The sequence below is a fragment of the Limulus polyphemus genome, unplaced genomic scaffold (assembly GCF_000517525.1).
Source record: "Limulus polyphemus unplaced genomic scaffold, Limulus_polyphemus-2.1.2 Scaffold1122, whole genome shotgun sequence".
Lineage (NCBI taxonomy): Eukaryota > Metazoa > Arthropoda > Merostomata > Xiphosura > Limulidae > Limulus > Limulus polyphemus.
In genome coordinates, this window is record NW_013666732.1 from 15,791 (window position 1) to 22,539 (window position 6,749).

The following is a 6,749-nucleotide window of genomic DNA, read 5'->3' on the forward strand; positions in this document are numbered from 1 at the left end:
ACATCTGTTAAGGTAGATTTCTGATTAGCACATTTTCAAATGTAGATCTCCAGTCGTTAGCAACTTGTCTGTTCAACGAGCTCTCCAGTGGCATAGCAGTATGTCTGCGGACTTACAACGCTAGAAACTGGGTTTCAATAGAGCACGGATAGCCCAACGTATAGCTTTGTGCTTAACTTCGAAACAAATCGTCGATATTTTGCAAGGTCTTCAAGATATTGACATATTTCATTTTCATGATACATTTGTAATATCATTTGTAATTACATACATATAATATATATATATGGTTAACTTCATTGCGTGTTTTCGGATTTCATTAGTTAAGAAAATTAAGTATAACATGTGCATAATATTTTGCCGTATTTATTTGTGTGACTCTAATAAAAAGCCGGATCGTAATGTGATCCGTCAAAATATAAATAAATTGTGAGCGGTTGGTTGTAGAACTCTTAAGTTTCTCACTCAGAAACGAGAACATCACACCTCTTAACTTTATAGTCCTGTACGTTGTCTGGGAACTGAAGCTGTCACAGTACTCTGTACAACGTGATTTCTAAAACGGTATTTTATTAAACAGTCTGTAGTGCGCTTTTTTTCTTCTACACATCACAAATTTTAATGAAAAAAAAAATTCCACTGGCAGCACTGAAATATCGTTTATATTATGAGCCAAGTATATTGATTTACTAAATTTGATTTAGGCAGTTCGAAGTGTAAACAACTAACGATAAGTGGACCGAATGCTAAAAGTTATTTATGCGTTTTTTTCCCTCAATACCTTGATCTCTCGCTTTAATCTAAAAAACAAAACAAATAGAAACAATTATCAAAAACGTAAGGCCATACCTTAGAATCATCGGTATTTTCTCCGCGTAAATCAGCCGTCTTTGTATTCCATACTAAAAGATACTTAATCGCTAGAACCCGTGGCTGGAGAGAAAGTAACACTAGCTCATAGTTCAAACTCCCTTCCTAATCCACCTTCACGGTGAGACTGATTATTTGGTGTCCGAGGGTGACGCTTATCAGCAGAGAAAGTTACCCACGCCCCCTATACCAAGTTTCTAGTAAAAGTCCGAATAAGTGATACTAGAATATTTTTGTATAAAGTATTTAGTGCCATCTAGTGATAAAATAAGGATACAATCCAATAAAAAGTAGCAATTTTTACAATCATGTGACAATTTTCATTTAACCCAGAACAATATTCATAGATTTTATACTAAACGTTTTTAGAAATAAGTAACATGTGTGACCTAATCAGTGAATTATTTTAAAACACTGCTCTCAGGGAAGCCTAAAATAATTAAAGTCCTATATTGTACAAAATATAATCGTTTTGAAGAGAGACTATTTCTGAGAAAGCAAACAACAAGGTTTATGTGTCCTGTAAATAAAAAATCGCATTGCAATCTTTCTTTAAAGTTGGTTTTCTTAACATTATTCGTTTACATCTTTGATATATTTACTTATATTTTTAATATTATTTGCATTATAGCTTAATATGTGGATTTAGGACTAACCAAAATTTTCCAAGCTGTCCGAACCTCGATCACAGCAAGGACTTCCAAGTAATAAACGAAGACATTCTAATAACTGAATTTGTTTTTATTTTATGACATTATCTTTAGCGTAGTTACACTTGTATATTACATTAACTATCTTAATTACTGGGTTGATTTTTAATTTGCATTTACGCAAGTAACATGTTTTGATCAGACCATAATATGCATTCTTCTGAACAGTACTTCAGACAAATTAATATTTATTTATAAGAACCCTGAAGACGTATACAGAATCAGCTTGTGATGCCTAACCTTTCGCGTTCATCTTTATTCATTATTTTTTATAGACTGGTTTTAGCAAGACTGCTCTATAAAGTTCTAAGGAATAAATACATACATATACATAGATAGCTTGCATGGCTTGTATGGTGTTGACACTAACGTTTCTTTATTATTACTAATGTTTAGGATTATGTGTTTTGACGTGAAAAACTAGAAACCCTACTATCTTATTGTATGTTTTTTCTGTCAATCTTATGGGACTTTTTTTTTCAAGAACCATAACTCTCAAGCTTTGGCAACTAATAAGCTAAATTAACGAAAAAAACACATTTTTTGGACAAAATATTAGCACAAACTAAGACACTTGTTTTGACACTTTACTTTTTTTCAAACGTGTTTGTTTTTTCGTTAATTTAAGTATTGTGTATTTTACATTACTACAGAGCTGAAATTTTGCCAAGAACATAATTAATGATTTGCAGAAAACTTAGTTACTTTTTTGTGTATCATAAACCAAGCAAGACATCTAAACCTTTAAACATATTATAACCATTTAATGTTTTTTAGGTTTCTACATATCGCTGCAATAAGTTTCAACTGTTTTAGAAATTATTTATTTTGGTCAAATATCTTCCAAACGTTTAAAAGCGATGGAGTACTTTAGAACAAAGTGTTTTTTTGTTGTTTTTTCGTTTATTACGATAAGCTGTTAAATCTAAACTCTACGTTCACATGTTTCGTTATTATACAAATAAAATAAAACAATCTGTTAAGTTTGCCGCTATTATCACTTATTATTGTATAGTGTGCGTTCTGTCTTCTCAAAAATAACGGTTATAGAATTTTCTCTGGGATTTAAAAATGTTAACAAATAAGTAACCAAAACACTGTGTATTTTTCCTAGGATTTCGAAATAATAGGTTATTATAACCGTAAAAATTTTCTTTTAGGATGATTTGAAAATGTTAATAAATAGGTTATCTGAACCTTAAAGTTTTTAAATGTTTTAATGTATGATAAAACCTTCGAAAAATATTTTTTTAAAAAAGGTTTTTGTCAGTGTTCATTACACATTATACTGTTTTAAAATTTTCTAAGTTTTCTTATAACACACAAATCTACTAAGGAAGTTAACGCATAACCTGCATAAAAACAAGCAAAGCTGTTGAAACGCGGGAATAAAGTAAATTACAAGTAGTAATTGTGGTCAACAATTTCGGCTTTTTCTTTTCGATCAAGCGTTTTGGACAGATTTCACATATTTTTGTATTTTACATCAACCCAAGACACTTACACTGTAATCGCTATTGTTTAACTGGGTCTTTTAAAGGAAAACAACTCATGTATGACAGTAATAAACATACCAAGATATTGCTAATATTACACACATTATCATGTGTGATACATGAGCCTGGAAAGTTTGTTGCCTTTAAAAATGACGTGTGAAAGAGTCAGAAGTAGGATCAACACATAATGACACTTTCGTTCGGAGTTAAGTTACACTACACTATATGAACTGTGGAAACAAGTGTGACTGGGTGACCGGATAAAGATGTTTTGTTTTTTCATTAATCGATGTACTTTCTCATTTATCACTAATGTAACATGCTTTCAAAATTAGATATCTATTTAGAATTCGATACCCTAGGTGGGCAGAGGACAGATAGCCCTTTGTGTAGCTTTGTGCTTCGTAATAAACATCAACTATTTAGAATTTAAAAGAAGCGGATTATCACCTCAGCTAAATAGACACAGATTGCATTCATTGCTTCATGTTGCTAGAGCTAGAATATATCGTAAAATTTGCAAGAGAGATAAAATAAAGATAAGCGACCGTGGTCTCTAGGTGCTCGCGTTGCAGCGCTCAGTCCACTCTTGGAATGTTTATTAGTTTTGGGAGTTAATTTCATACCATTAGGAACAATAATACTTGCACCAATTTTCTTTTATTGTTGGACGAAAACTGGGGACATTGAAGTATTCGACATTTTCTGAAAAACTTCAATTGGCTTTAGAATCAAAGTAGGTAAAGTTGGTGAGTGACATTTTTCAGACCTGTTCCAGAGGTGCATAATGTTCAAGATAAAGCAAAGAATTTACCATTTTTAATCCTGGAAAAGAGTAATGAGTATGTAAATTGTATGCAAAATAAACAAACTCTGTAAACAGAAAATACTACGGTTGTTTTGTTTCATTTCCGTTTTTATTTTGGCTACAAAAACCGTTTTGTTTGATTTTAAAGTCATTGAACTTTCTATTGCCATTTGTCAACAACTGTATGTAATATATCACTCTTTAAATATTAAAAAAATACTTCTATCCTTTTTCAGTATTTCTTTTCTTATTTTGTGTTTTCTAAGGTGCGAAAGGCATCATAGCAAGGATGCATTACAATACAGTAATACAGTGTTAAACTCGTGATGTTTAAGGTACTTTAAAGTGTTTTTGAAATGTTAAGAAATCTATATTAAGTAACTCAGAACTCGTTGTGTGCTACTGGATTTTATTTGATGTAATTTTATTTACACAACGAAAGTTGTTAGTTATAAAGAAAATCAAAATCAAATTATCCATTTCCAAACTATTTCTGATTTCTGTCTTTGGTCGAATTTTATAGTTTATTTAAATATACTTATTCTGAAAGTGTTTAGTATAAAATATTTGCATACGTGTCAAGAATAAAGAAATTATGTGTGTAATGAATTAATTAAAACCTGAGCGAGGGGAGAAGATAAAACAGTTTTAATGTCTTGGATGAAGAAATTGGGTGCTGTAAATTAAGTAAAACCTAAGCGAGGGGAGAAGATAAACAGTTTTAATGTCTTGCATGAGGAAATTATGTGTGTTATAAATTAATTAAAACCTAAGCGAGGGGAGAAGATAAAACAGTTTTAATGTCTTGGATGAAGAAAGTGCGTGTGTTATAAATTAATTAAAACCTAAGCGGGGGGGGATAAAACAGTTTTAATGTTGTGGATAACGAAATTGTGCGTGTAATGAAATAATTACAACCTGAGCTAGGGGAGAAGATAAAACAGTTTTAATAAACTGATATAATGATTCACTTCAAATATTAAGCTTTCTTTGCTTTAACGGAAGACTTTTCACGACTGGTAAAAATTCAACAGCTTTGAACTTATATACATCTGTTAATACTGAAACCATCTTTAATTCTTTCAACGCTATTAAGCTGTCAACCCGTGACAACAAGTCGTAAAGTAGCTCTAATACAGAACAGTCGAGGATTAGTCTAATAAGTTGGTTTAAGTATTTAAATGTTGCAGTTGAAAAAAAAACTATTAATTAGAAGACAACTTCATCAGACTTTTAGATTATGTAATACCTGGTTCTTAATAATTCTGATAAAAAGTTGGCACACAGGATCACACACAAAACGTGCAATGAATCTCAAAAGAAGGCCCCACATACTCGAACGCTTTCGAATAGTAGACTCTGGTTCTTAACAAACATTATTTTCAATCTTCTTGTGTTTTAATCTATTTAAGTTTCTTTCTAATGCATTAATCGCCAGAAGAACTTGAGTGTTGTTAAGCCTAATAACGTTTGCAAGTGCGTGTCCATTAAATACTTACCTCCTCGCAACAAACTTCGAAAACTAATTCTCATTAATCGTGATTACCTAACCCCTGGATATTTTGTTTAGCTATATTAAATATAATGTTTCGCTGTACGTGTTTTTTGCTCGCTATTAAGGTCATCGAGATGAATTTGAAATTGGCGAATTAAAAAAATATGTGTTTATCTTCTACTTCATTATTTTCATGTATAATTTTCTCTTGTAACAATATAATTCACCCAAAACACCTCAACCAATATTCCTTTATATATATATATTACGTTACCGTAAACTAATAGTTTTCTTAATTAAGCTCTACATACTTAATTTAGGAAATTTCTTCACAGAATCATATTAAATGGAAGCCTTTTCTTAATTAAGCTCTACATACTTAATTTAGGAAATTTCTTCATAGAAGCATATTAAATGGGAACCTTGTTTTTTCTGTCGATTTTGGTTTTTTCCTTTTTTTTGTTAGAATATATTTTACTAAATCTTATTAATTATTTCGTTCGTTTTTATACTGTTGTTGTTAAGCGCAATGTTTGTTTATTTCTGGCAGTTATTTTGATTTAAAAATTAATTATTTCCGAAGAAATAAGTATTAATCAGGGGTGCTCGAAGATTAAGCAATTCTCCTTTACCTCGCGCGTGGACTAGAATTTTGGGCTTAAATTGAAAAACAGGAAATTAATGCAAACAAGCTGTGTAAACTTAAAAAGGTAAACGTAAAAGTAAAAAGCAAAGAGTAAAAAGTAAACGGCCGATATATGAAAGATGGTCCATCAGGGAGGAGGGGAGCTATAAATCCTATGGCAAAAATTTTATGTGGGGGGGGGGGGACAGGAGTACCCCGAGAAAACCCACTTTCACTGGTAACGACCAATCCGTTACCAGTGCCAGGTTCGCGAGAAGGAGTAAGTTGGGAAGGCAAAGTGAAGTCCGGTGCTGGGGGATGATTAACTTTTGAATGAGTTGTGGATTCTCCTGATGTTCACCATGGTTTTATTGGGGTACAGGTTCAGGTTACGGGATGGTTTTTAAAGGCGTGAAGTCCTTGGTATCGCTGGTGAGTGGGCGGAGGGCACAGAGAGGTTCGTCGGGTAGGTAGAGGTCGGGGGAGATGTCAATTACTAGAGCGTTGGGTGAATTTGACGACGAAGGTGTAGAAAGTGGCACGGGGCTGAGAGGCGGGTTGCTGGCTTGTTGATAAGCGTCGTTGGTTACTGGAAAAACTGGCGGCTGGGTCTGGGTGCTTGTTTTTTTCCTCCTTGTAGTGGTGGTTTGGGTCAACTTGTCTTGTGTTTCAGAAGTGAATGAAGTTTGAGTAGACTGGTCAAGTGTAATAGAATGGACGATAGAGTACTGGTTGGCGGTGGTTT